General features: G+C 41.8%; 1 long non-coding RNA gene across 1 annotated transcript in view; it reads right to left on the bottom strand.

Annotated features, from left to right (window-relative positions):
- Positions 1 to 13,207, bottom strand: part of LOC135982424 (uncharacterized) — a 119,606-nt gene extending 106,399 nt beyond the window's left edge. The window contains exon 1 of the long non-coding RNA XR_010599779.1: positions 12,708 to 13,207. This is a non-coding gene — a long non-coding RNA (uncharacterized LOC135982424). The remainder of the gene's footprint in view (positions 1 to 12,707) is intronic.
- Between the last annotated feature and the right edge of the window lie 862 nt (positions 13,208 to 14,069).

The raw sequence follows: 14,069 nt of genomic DNA, 5'->3' as shown, positions 1-14,069 counted from the left end.
GGGGTAGCCTCCCTTCTACCTGAAGAGGCTGTAGGGAAATGACAGCTCTCTTAATTGAGGGCCACCTGGCTTCAGTTCCATTGAAATTAACGGGAGCTGTCAGCCATTTATCATAAGGGCAAAAGTTTGAGATATGACTGCATAAGGTCACGATAGCTTGACTCAGTAATATTTTGTAAGTTGGTAACTCTGCACGGAGGTGAACAGTCAAACTTCTAAGTTTTAGCAAGCCAGTGAACCAGAATGAGACTGTGCAAAGAAGCACGAACATATTAAACACAAGCTTTGCCTGTAGGCTGACTGTGAGATTAATCCATGAGAACAGTGGTTGCCTGTGACTGTGAACCTTTTCAAACATCTAAGCTTGTAAACCTCTAAGAACTGGATTCCATTCAAGACATTTGTGAAGCCCTGGTGATACAAACTTGGAAGGGCTTTTTCAGCTCTGACTACAGGTGTTTATTAGAATGCATTATTCCATATGGAAATATTCAAAGCTTCATTTGACTCTAAAAGTTAGGTAGACTATTTTAACATAAATCTGTGCTTATTTACGTGTAAAAGCTATGCTATTGAAATAGTATTGGTTGAGCTTTTAAATGAATCAAAGCCAGGAAATTCAAACTTATGGATCTCATAGCAACTGCAACTCAGTCCTCTTGTGGATACAGGGCCAAGTTCTGATCAGAGATGAGTCCATGTGAGTATTAAAAAAAAAAAAAGAGAGAGAGAGAGTCTAAGCAGGTGTAATTTACCCACTGAGGGAGCAGATAGTATAAATTACACCAGGATAGACCCCTTTTGACTTACCCCCCCCTCCCCATTTACAAAATGGTAACTTATCCCCACTTCACACAGTGCCTCAGAATTTGGCCTCTTTTGCCTAAGGGAGCCTATGTCATTATACTAACTAAACCATAGACACTGGAGCATCTACGGGGGAAAAAAAAATTAGTGGGTGCTTAGCACACATCAGCAGCCAAGCTGCCCCCTCTCCACCCAGTGCATCCCGCCTGCCGATGGCCCTGCTGATCAACTCTTCTCCCTCCCTCCCAGCACCTCCCGCCCACCATGATCAGCTGTTCCATGGCGTGCAGGAGGCGCTGGGAGGGATGGGGCAGAAATGGGCAGGAAAAGGCAGGGTGGGGCCTCAGGGGAAGTGGTGGATTCGGGGTGGGGCCTGGGGTAGGGTGGAGACTGAGCACCCCTGGGCAAAGGAAAAAGCTGGTGCCTGTGAACTAAAGACTTGTTTACATGTAAAAGTTGTATTGCTATAGTTAAAGTGGTACAATCCCCCTAGGGTGGATGCAATTTTACTGGTATAAAAGATGTTTATACCTTTGTAGCTATTCCCATACAGGAAGAGGAGTAATTATTCTTTATATTGGAATAACTGAGTCCACACTACGGCTTTTACTAGTATAACTATTTTGTTTAAAAAAAAAAAAAAATCACACAAAGTCCTAACTGACATGGTTAAACGTCTACAACTTAAGTTTAGATCAGGCCTTACATACTGAGGGGAAAAAGAGAGGAAAAGTAACATATGTAGCAGGAAATGCAAAGAATAAAAGGGAGAAAGATCAAGATACAAGTTAAAATATGGAATAGCCTACTATAATGTGGATGCACTAAATGACTTACCAGGTGTTCTCCCATCTCCAACTTCTACAGTTCAATAAAGGTTCAAATAAGGAGCTCAACTTTCCACCTCCTCAAATCTGCTTTCTACAATTTTCCTCGCCTTTGGTTCAGCACAACTGTCTTCTTCTCCTATAAATACCTCCATATACTCCTTAGTTTGAAGGAAATGTTGCCAGGTGCAGCTGAGACTCTGCTAGACCCTAACACCTACACTTTGAATTCTCTTGTAATTTTGCACTCTTCAAGACATGATACATCTCGGATACCAGCGCATGTCAGATCTCCCAAAACTCGAAGCAGAGATGCCTTGCAAAAACACAGCCAGGCTCTTCTCATCTATCAAATAGGTAGCATGGTGTGTGAGGATGAGGAGAGAGATTGGCTGTAACTCGATTTTTGCCTATGCTTATAAAGAGCCTGATTTTATATTTCAGTCTACAGGCTGTTCTTGAACTATCTACTTCAATGTTGATTTTTGGCTATTTGCTGCCCGCATTTATACTTGGTGTATGAAAGGTCACCTAAGTCACATAGCTTTTTCTGCTTCCTGACTGGAAGACATTAGGAAACAGGAAGGCCATCAAATGTTTTAAGATGTCCATGCAAACAGCTCTTCCAGAAGTCTTTGTTTATGTTTGGATAATTTGAGAGACTTTCATTTTCTGCTAATATTCTTGCTAGTAAAAAATATTCCTCACATGAATATCAGCAGAAGATAAGGGAGCCTATAGAGGAAGGATAGGCTTCATCTAAACCAAAAGGAACCAGATTGCTGGCATGTAAAATTAAAAACTGCTCTGTGACCTTTTTAAACTAAGGGCAGGGGGAAAGCTGACAGGTGTGGAGGAGCATGTGGTTCAGACAGAGACATCCCTTGGGGAGGATCTATTAATGGAGATTCTCTGTATCGAAAGGGTGGAAGATGATAAAATATGGGCAGAATCTGATGAGAAACAGTCAAATGAAAAAGAGTCCCATTCAATTACATCATGTAATGGCAGGCAATTAAAAAGTGACAAGTTTAAATGTTTATATACAAATGCTAGAAGTCTAAATAATAAGATGGGTGAACTAAAGTGCCTTGTTTTAAATGAGGATATTGATATAATGGGCATCATAGAAACTTGGTGGAATGAGGATAATCAATGGGACACAGTAATACCAGGGTACAATATAGTGGCACTATATGTGAAAGAAAGCATAGAGTCAAATGAAGTAAAAATCTTAAATGAACCGAACTGTACCATAGAATCTCTATGGATAGTAATTCCATTCTTGAATAAGAAGAATATAGCAGTAGGGATATACTACCGACCACCTGACCAGGATGGTGATAGTGATTGAAATGCTCAGGGAGATTAGAGAGGTTATAAAAATAATAAAAAAAAACCTCAATAATAATGGGGGATTTCAACTATCCCCATATTGACTGAATACATGTCACCTCAGGATGGGATGCAGAGACAGATTGACACTTTACATGATTGCTTCTTGTACCAGCTAGTCCTGGAACTCACAGGAGGAGAAGTAATTCTTGATTTAGTCCTAAGAGGAGCACAGGATCAGGTCCAAGAGGTGAATATAGCTGAACCGACTGGTAATAGTGACCATAACATAATACACTTTAACATCACTTGGGGGAGAATGGGAATAAGGGCTAACACCACAGCAGCCCCCACAGTAGCATTTAATTTCAGAAAGGGAAACTACAAAAAAAGAGAAAGTTAAACAGAAATTAAGAAGGTACAGTGCCAAAAATGAAATCCCTGCAAGCTACATGGAAACTTTTTAAAGACACCATAATAGAGGCTCAAATTAAATGTATACCTGAAATTTAAAAAAACAAACACAAAAACAAAAAACCACAGTTAAGAGGACCAAAAAAGTGCCACCATGGCTAAACCAAAGTAAAAAGCAGTCGGAGGCAAAAAGGCACCTTTTAAAAAGTGGAAGTTAAATCCTACTGAGGAAAACAGAAAGGAGCATGAATTCTGGCAAATGAAGTGTAAAAATATAGTTAGGAAGACCAAAAAAGAATTTGAAGGACAGCTAGCTAAACACTCAAAAAGTAATAGCAAATTTTTTTAAGTACATCAGAAGCAGGAAGCCTGCTAAACAACCAATGGGGTCACTGGATGATCGAGATGTTAAAGGGGGATAAGGCCATTGTGGAGAAACTAAATGAATTCTTTGCATCGGCTTTCATGGTTGAGGATGTGAGGGAGATTCTCCAACCTGTGCCATTCTTTTTAGGTGACAAATCTCAGGAACTGTCCCAGATAGAGATGTTGAAGGAGGTTTTGGAACAAATTGATGAACTAAACAGTAATAAATAACCAGGACCAAATGGTATTCACCCAAGAGTTCTGAATGAACTCAAATGTGAAATTGCAGAACTACTAACTGTGGTATGAAATCTATCATTTAAATCACCTTATGTACCAGATGACTAGAGGATAGTTAATGTGACACCAATTTTTAAAAAAAGGCTCCAGAAGTGATACCAGCAATTACAGACCAGTAAGCCTAACTTTAGTCCCGGGCAAATTGGTTAAAACTATAGTAAGAACATTATCGGACACATATATGAAAACGATTTGTTGGGGAAGAATCAACATTTTGTACAGGGAAATCATGCTTCGCCAATCTACTAGAATTCTTTGAGGGGGTCAACCACCATGTGGACAAGGGGGAATCCAATGGATATAGTATTTAGATGTTCAGAAAGCCTTTAACAAGGTCCCTCACCAAAGGCTCTTAAGCAAAGTAAGCTCTCATGGGATAAGAGGGAAGGTCCTCTTATAGATTGGTAACTGGTTAAAAAATAGGAACAAAGGGTAGGAATAAATGGTCAGTTTTCAGAATGGAGAGAAATAAATAGCAGTGTCCCCCAGAGATCTGTACTGGGTCCAGTCCTATTCAATATATTCATAAATGATCTGGAAAAAGGGATAAACAGTGAGGTGGCACAATTTGAAGATGATACAAAACAACTCAAGTCCAAAGCAGACTGCAAAGAGTTACAAAGGGACCTCACAAAACTGGGTGACTGGGCAACAAAATGGCAGATGAAATTCCGTATTGATAAATGCAAAGTAATGCACATTGGAAAACAATCTCAACTATACATATGTAGCAGGGTGGTTACCCGCTCCTGTCCTGAGGGGTTTAAAACAGCCCCGGAGGAGGGCTGTGGAAGGGCAAGACTCCTGGGCTGATTGGGAGGAAGCAGGCTCAGTTGGGGCCATGCCCCAGTCAGGACCCAGCTGGCCCTATAAAGGCTTGAGCCAGGTGCTCAAGCAGGCAGTCTCTCTCTGCATTCAGAGAGAGAAGGGCCTGGCTACAGGGAGTTAGAGACGAAGTACCTGAGTAGAGCAGGGCTGGGGACAGGCTGAGGAGCTGGGGAGCTCCAGCCTGGAAAGCCCTGGGCTACGGCCTAGCAGAAGGCCAAGAGGTACTGGGGGGTTGCAGAGGGCAGCCCAGGGGTAGGCCAAGACAGCAGGTCCAAATCCAACCTTGCCAGTGATGAGTAGGTTGATACTGCAGTCTGCCCCAGGGCGTGGGGCTAGACAATGACTGGCAGTAGCCTTATACTGAGGCGAGGTGGGAATAGTGGATGGGTGTTCCCTGGGGAGGGGAGACCCTAAGAGTGAGGGGTTACTGCCAGGGGCAGCACCCCCAACAACAGGGCACCGGGTCCAGGAGGGACATGGGGGCCAGAAGTGGCAAGGGCGCTCCAAGGCTGAGAGAGCTAATTCCCAAGATGACCAGCAAGTGGTGCCTTAGGGGTGAGTCTGCACTGTTACAACATATAATATGATGGGGTCTAAATTAGCTCTTACCACTCAAGAAAGATCTTGAGTCATTGTGGATAGTTCTTGGAAAACATCCACTCAATGTGCAGCGGCAGTCAAAAAAGCAAACAGAATATTGGAAATCATTAGGAAAGGGATAGATAATAAGACAGAAAATATCATATTGCCTCTATATAAATCTATGGCATGCCCACATCTTGAATACTATGTGCAAATGTGGTCACCCCATCTCAAAAAAGATATTGGAATTGGAAAAGGTACAGAGAAGGGCAACAAAAATGATTAGGGGTATGGAAAATCTGGGACTTTTCATCCTGGAAAAGAGATGCCTAAGGGAGGATATGATAGAGATCTATAAAATCATCACTGGTGTGGAGAAAGTAAATAAGGAAGTGTTATTTACTCCTTCTCATAGGGGGTCACCACACGAAAATTAATAGGCAGCAGGTTCCAAATAAACAAAAGGAAGTATTTCTTCACACAACGCGCAACCAACCTATGAAACTCCTTGCCAGAGGATGTTGTGAAGGCCAAGACTATAACAGGGTTCAAAAAGAACTAGGTAAGTTCATGGAGGATAGGTCCATCAATGGCAATTAGCCAGGATGGGCAGGGATGGTGTCCCTAGCCTTTGTTGGCCAGAAGCTGGAAATGGGCGACAGGAGATAGATCACTTGATTGCCTGTTCTGTTCATTCCCTCTGAAGCACGTGGCATTAGCCACTGTCAGAAGACAGGGTACTGGGCTAGATGGACCTTTGGTCTGACCCAGTATGGCCGTTCTTATGTTCTTAATTTAAAAGAGTTACAAATACTGAAACTAATTTGCAGTTTTTATTTGAATGAACATAGAAAAATACTTCCAGAAGTATTCGCAAAGGTGTAAGAATACATACTTTCTATCAGAAGTTCATAAGGTGTGCAGCTCCCATAACTGGGGAATGCATCTGACAGTGCATGATGCTTTAAAAAAATAGAAAAGTGGTCACTTTGAAGTTGTATTGCTGCACAGGAATTGATTCTCTTGAAAGCTATTATTTTTTCCAGGCAGGGGAGCTCCTTCTCCTCATTTACAGTTGTGATGCAAAGAGAGGCAGGGTAGTTTCAAAATCAGACATCTGTCTGAAAGGGGAGAACAATGGGTTTTGGTGCTGAAAATTGGTGTATTTCACTAACACAAGAATTGTTTTTCTTTATGACAAAAGAACAGTATTAATATCCAGGGACTGGTTCAGTTTAACCAAAACATCTGGTCACTTTCTTGCATCTGGATTGCTCCTATTTCTTTTTACTTTGCTTTGTTAATCTTCGTGCTGGTTAAGCAAGCAATGGCAGTAAAATATGATGCAGTGTAATCATTGGCTTGGGGTGCAGCCAGCAGGACATTATGCAAGCTGCTCCGTGTTGAGCTTGAAGTGACTGTGATCTTGAACAAAAGACATCACTCTCTCTTGGGAGGAGAGAGAATTCAGTCTTTTTTTCTGGCTCAAATCTTCTTACCAAAGGCTGCCAGTTCAGCTGTGGTGTGTGGATTTAATCCTTACAAAAATGATCTGAAGCCATCTAATTCATGTCCCCAGCAACTTCATCTGGGGCTTGAACACTGGCCTGGGAAGAGCATTGAAGTAGCTGTTTCAAGCCATTCGCAATTCTTGGACTTTTGGATGTGAGAAAGGAATGCTGAACAATTCATGACCTAGTCAGAAAGCTTAGCACTTCATCTCATTCAAAACATACCTCTCCACCTTTGTCACAATACCATACAGCCACTTTTAAACACTTTCCCATACTACAAGCAGACTGGATGGCTCAGGGGTCTGTTGGACATATACAGAAGCTTTTATCTCTAAATAATTTGTTCATATCTGTCTCAGCTTGGTATTTTGCAGAGGTCATCTTTGCTCTGATGGATGATCAGTGATGTATATGGAATGATTTTGGTGGCTTTGGTTCTGTTCCTAGTGGACGGATATCAGCCAGTCAACCAACCAGCATAGTTAGAAGCAGCTGATATCCTCGTATTAGCCGAGACACTGAAGACTTAAAGGGAAGAGTGTGAACTACACATTTCCACCCCCCCCCCCCCAAAACACACATACACACACACACACACACCAGGACAGTCTCTTCAGGATACGTCAACCCATGGGCAAATCTAAGATATCACTGCCCACCCTGTATTTACTCTAATGAGGAGTCCTTTCCTTCTAATACTGTATGTAGTATACTGTGTGTAGTACCTTTCAGAACTACCAATACATTATAGAATTGTTTAATTTAACTTTTTTAAAATTTACCCCATGCTTCGTTAAAGCTGGCTAGAAAAATTTCTACAAAATATTTTTGTTGGAATTTACCGAATCATTGAAATTGAAACATGTCTCAGAGATGGTTCAATTTCTACAAAATTCTAATGGAACCCTGTCTACCTGGTTTCCTGCCAGCTTGCCCACCCAGCTCCCGGGCAGACCACTGACAAACTGACTCAGAGTTGGGGATTCCAAGGCTTCCAGGATCCCTGGCTCTGGGCCAGCCAATCAACTCTACTGCCCAAGATTTGGGGCTCCATTCCCCTCTTGCAGATATTTTTGAAATTTTTGGTTTTCATTCCAAAACTGAATGAAACCAAATTTTGAAATAGCAGCATCTTCCATTAAGCAGAATTATCTTTGTGTGAACAACTCTAGTCATTAGTAAGGCAGGACATCTTAATCTTCAGATATAGTCTTGCATTTTGACCTAGCATTCAGAGAGCCAAGTAAAAATCTTCTTTCAAGGACACTTTCTGGAGGCAGAAGATATGCCATTTGTTTGTTTTTGAAGAGCATTAATTATAGTACAAAACTTAAATTTTATGTAATAAAAGCAAAATACATTTCCATGCATAGCATGCACAATAGGGGGCTGTATATCTATGCCTGTTTATATTAGTCAATGCATTTCATAAAGCAATACAGCTAGGGATGAAATCATACATGAACATACTTGGCCCCATACAGCACTATTCAGCTGAGGATCTCAGATTATTAGTGGCTCAACACCTCTCCGAGGTAGGCATTCAGATATCATCATCATCATCATCCCTAGAATTACAGATGAGCAAACAGATATGGGGAGATCAAGCAATTTCCCCAGGTCACATCATGAGTCAGAGGCAGAGCTCATTACAGAAACCAGGAGCCCCTGATCCCAGTTCCCTCTTCTTACTCCTAGAAAACACCCACTGCCTGGATCATGGGTTGAACTTATTCTCAACAAACTCAGGGGCAAAAATCTCCATGCCAGCAGGAATAGGATAGATGTTGTCTTTTGTGTTTGGAGCAAAACTTAGTCTGGTGATGAAACAAATCCAAAGCCCAGGTTCTAATCACCTGAGTGCGCTTTCTGCCAGCACCAGCCATCCCTGAAGCGAGCATGGTGGGCCACAAGAGAAATTGCCCAGTGTACCAGGGACTTCTGGTGATGGATGGCCAGCATAGAGGCCTTAAGACACCATCTCCCTTGCTGCCAATGTAGGAGGCATAGCTGAGGGAAAGGTCATACCCGGGATGCTGCTTATGCTCTGGAGAGACCTGGCTGACATTTCAGGCTGTCAGTAGGTGGTGTAAATTGGCACAAGTCATCAAGCTGCTCTACCCTATGTATGGGGACTGGCCCAGTGCAGAGATGGAAACAAATCTGAAGGTGATATGGCACCTTTGTGTCCCATCTTAAGTGCACAGTGTGCTCTTTAGTTGGACCCAAGGCTGTAACCTGAAGAATAGTTTAGAGAGAGATTAATGCAGATGTGAGTAGAACAGATGGGAAGTTCCCCAACTGACCTAGAACCAGTTTTCAGATCAGTTCTTGAGAAGTTTCACCCACATAACTCAAGGAAGGATAGAGAGTCATGAGAGTGAACTGTTATTGATTATTCAATGATACTGAGGCCATTTGCTAGCCACTTCAGAGAGACGAGGAACCATTTTGTGAGTTTCACTTACACCACAGTGTCAGAAGCTATAAATTCTGTGCAAATGTATAGGCTGGCAGTAATAATCATAAAGAAAGGAAATAGCAAACCATTACAAGAGATAAGAAAAAGGAAGTCATTATGCAATAGCACCTAATTAAAAAAAATGCACAGCACTGCAGATAGCAAAGGTCAGGGACAAACATTACAAAGAAAATGGAATATAAAGAGAAGACTGAAAAAAACTGGAATTAGCGTCACTAACAGTGGGGTGAATATTTAAGACTGGGGTTTTAGGCATGATTTTTAGAGAATCAAAGCTCCTGTCCCTCTCAATTCCCATTAAAGTTAATGGCAATTGTGGCTGTTCAGGCGCAATATGCTTTTCAAGCCAGTCAATATGTATACATGTACTTACAGTACCAGAAGTGACAATGTGAGTATACTGATTATGAAGACTCTTGAACATTGTGGGATCTTTGCTTCTCTTACCACAGTTGATGACTTTCCTATCTGCTGGTTCAGTGCAGACAGACATGCTTAAATGCTCTTCATTTCATCAATGAGTGCAGGATAAACAGACTTAAGAGAGCTCATTAGTAGAGCTGGTTGTGGTTGAAGTTTTCCTGTTCAAAACCTCCTCTGCCCCAACAAAAATGGCTTTTTTTTGTCATTAGGGATATTTCCACAGGAAATGTCTCCTTTTGACCAATTTGGAGGGTCTTGTCAACTGAAAGGTTTTCAGAGTTCGGATTTTCAGTTTCTTGAAAGAAACATAAAAGGTTTGCTTTTTGTTTTCATTGACATTTTTCTTCCAAAGATGCCTTGCAAAAACTCAGTTAGGCTCGTTAGATCTATAAAGCATGGCTGGTGTGAGAGGCTGAGGAATTACAGCCAGTGATACAGATATACTAGGAGCCTGTTTTTTTCACCCTGTTTTACAATGGTCTCCCCGCTCCCACCATAAACACACAGACTGATGCTAGGAGCATTACCTCTGAATTACATGGATGAAAATGAGTTAAATCAGGTGCAATTGTTGGGCAAACTAGACAGAACTGGAAAAATAAATTCTGTTAGTTTAGCCTTTATTATCTTTGAATTATCTGAATTCTGATTTTTACAAAATTTGTTCTTCAGAGTTATCTGGACACTGTAGGCCAAATTTACAAAGGTATTTAGGTCCTAAAAATGTAGACAGGTACCTATCTTCCAATGAAATTCAATAGAAGTTGGACATCAAGCACAATGCCTAGTGCTTTTAAATGGTTTGGTCACTCCTGAGTTGCAAAGCCTCATTTTTTTGTTTCAGCTTGTGTTTTGCTCCCAGAACAATAAAGCCACCACAGCAGACATATGCGCTTAAATCAGCTGCTTCTCTCTCCCCACGTCTCTGCTGGGTCCAAAAATAACATACAGGTGCTTTTGTAAATCTCATTAGGTACCTATCTTCAGCTTCAGATAGGTTCACACCATTGTAAATCTGGCCTTTTGCACAAATAGTTCAGCCTATAGTTTCAGCCAAAACTATTTGCTTCCATGCTGTGTTTGGCTTTTTGCTATTAATTATTAGTTATTCTTCATGTAGGCAAGGTCACCTAAGTCACATGGTATTGTTTCTGTTTTCTGACTGCATGACACACTTATAAACAGGAAGGAAGTCAAAGGTTTTAATACATCCATGTAAAAACACTTCCATAGACACTTTCCATAGGACCACAGCATATATTTGCATTGTTTCAAATACTCCCCCCCCACCACTAACACTCTTGCAAATAAAAACAGTGTATCTCATGTGACTATTAGCAGAAAACCATTCAAACAGGGTTACAAATACTGAAGCTTGTTTGCAGATTTTATTTGACTCACCATACACAAATGATTTTGGAAGTATTTGGCCAGCTTTATTCTCAAAACCTAATCAACTCCCACTGTTCTCAGTGTAACCTATTATGTAGGTGCTTAAATGGGAGCTGGGCTCGTTTTAAAATCTGGATCCAATTGTGGGAGCACTTTTGAAAGTCTGGCCATCAGTATAAAACAGGATTTCCCAAATTTCTTAGTGTGGACCACGCTACTACAGAGACTGTAGACTACATCTCTGCCCTTTCATGATAGAGAGCACCTCCGGTCTCGCCTGGAACCCCACATTCCTGTGGCCACTACAACAATTGGTGCCATGAAAAAGTATTAAGAAAGTAATAGGTTCTCATTGACTTTTAGTGCAATTTAGTAGCTGGCAATAAAGAAAAGAGCCAGCACCACATGCCCAGCTAGTTTATGGACCATCAGTAAGTGTTTGACAGTCTATAAAGTACTTCACAGACTACGGTTTGGGGACCAAGGCTTCAGGGCTCGGCAGGTAATTGAGTTTCAACTGTTTTGGCCATTCTTAATTATGCACAAGCATTCCATAACTGATTTTAGATCTAGCCCAGCTCACACAAACAACAGATCTGAAAAAAATGTGCAGTTACCCCTTCTAATAGTGCTTTTGCTTCCATCTCTATTTTCAAATGAAATTCTTTGTCTCCAACAGTCACCCTTACAAAGGTACCTGTAATAAGACCCTCAACATCAGCAAAGCATAGGTCTCCTTGAGTAGGCAGAGCTAATACATCACCAAGAATAATCCTTCTGATGATTTAGAGTCCAAAGAGATATCCAGAGACTGCCATAGTGAGGACCTTTTAAGAATACCATTGGGGAAAGGAAGCAAGGGACTAAAACCTACTCCAATATTTTAACTTTATTTTCACCTTGATAGACAAGGTGTTTCGTTTCATAGCTTTAAAATCAAATGAGCCTTTTTTGCTTCCTGACTTAGTGATCGTGATAAGGCAGTGACACGGGAGATGGGGATTAAAATTTTATCTTTCACAGAAAATGTTTAGCTTGCTACAAAGAGAAAAGGGACGTGGCTTGAGTAATAGTGTTTATATGAAGCCAGTTATACATGGCAATTTAGAATAGCAAGAGTGATCATCTCCAGTTTGTGTTTCCATAGCATGGATTTAGAAATGAACAGAAGGCTTAATGGGTAATGCTGAAACATAGCTAGCTCACTGACAGATAAATAGCTCAGTGCTTACACGTATGTAAAGGAGAACACAGGTGACAGTTGGGGTTTGACAGTTACACTCCTTCCCTTAGGCCCTAATTACCTGCTATTGTTCAGCAGCCATAAACCTGGACAATCTAGCCACCAAAAATAACACTGTGAAAGGGAATTCCCAGGTGGCAGAGAGCCATCATAAAGGCTCTAGTGCCATCCCCTCTGTAATGGGGTTTACTCACCACTAGGGCACCTCCTCCTGGCTGCTCTGGGGATTAGCTCCTTCTAGGTCCAATGCCAGTTCTGTCACTTGTTCATGCGCCCTGGTGCCTCTCTTTGTCTGCAACTCAGGGTGCTCTCTCTTCGTGGCTTGGCCTTCCAGCCAGGTCACTGCGTCTTTTCCCTTTCCAGCAGTTATCAAAACCTCCACAGCCAAAATGGCAGTCTTCTCTCTCCCTGCCTCAACAGGGCCACTTTTCCAGTGACTAGTAGGGGAATCCAGGCCTGTCCTCTACTCTGGGTTCCAGCTCAGGGAGCCTCTAATCAGCAGTCAGTGTCTGCAATGTCCCACTTTGCTGCTATTTCTTCAAGCTTTTTCTCACTTTGCCTCTCAGGCTTCTGCTCCAGCACTCTTCTGGATAAACCCTTCCTTCAGGGCCTGGATCCCCCAGGGTTCTGTTCTCCCCCAGGGTTTCCTTCCTTCCTTCCTTCCCTCTCTAACATCCAGAAAATGGCTACAGGTTTCCTCACTGCAGCCCTTTTCTGATGCCAACTTCCTGACTTTATACTAGTCACACCTGTTCCTTCTGAGCTGGGCTCCATCAGCAATTGGGGTGACTTAGGCCACTTTATTCCCCTCAGATGTGGCTTATCCACTTAATTGGCCCCTTCTCAGCCTCATTAACCTTTCCTAGGCTAGTGTGAGGTAAACACCCCACCACACCCTCTCACAGCCACTGGTGTATAGCAGATATGCTGGAGAGTGGCTGGGAGTGACAAAACATGGCCAGAGAGTTGCTGCATTCCAACTATTCTGGGGGGTCAGAAGGGCCCCTTGGGATTTGCTACAGCTGAGTGAAAATTAGTTTGCAGGATGACTGAAGTCAGCTAAAGTTGGGGCTCCCCAGCACCTCCAAACATGAAACCACTTCTATACAGATGCAGGGTTAAATTTAAAAAAAAAAAAAAAAAAAAAGCTTTAATCACTCTGTGCCTTGGTTTTCTCACTTGTGAAATAGGGATATTATAATTGCCAACCTCACAGGAGTGTTATGAAACCAAATTCCTTACTGGCTAATGAGAAACTCAGATGGAACAAGATCTCAGTGCAAGATATTCTTATTGAATAAGGATTCATTTAAAAGGAAACAAAATAGTAAGAGCAGGTATGTGTACTGTAAACAGGAGACTAGACTAACATACCCTCAGTTTGTGTCCAGGTATTTCTTTCCCCACAAGAAAAATATCCTATTTGTGGAATCCAAATCTTTCCTAAGTATTTAGAAGGATGGACAACACAAAGAGAAAGCCCTGCCCCTCAGGAACTTATTATCTAATGAATGCATATAAGAGAGTTCACAGAACAACATGTAGTCAGTATAGCA

Source organism: Chrysemys picta, chromosome 1 (assembly GCF_011386835.1).
Source record: "Chrysemys picta bellii isolate R12L10 chromosome 1, ASM1138683v2, whole genome shotgun sequence".
Lineage (NCBI taxonomy): Eukaryota > Metazoa > Chordata > Testudines > Emydidae > Chrysemys > Chrysemys picta.
The sequence above is the reverse complement of the archived record's forward strand: the minus strand, read 5'-3'. Positions and strand labels throughout refer to the sequence as shown.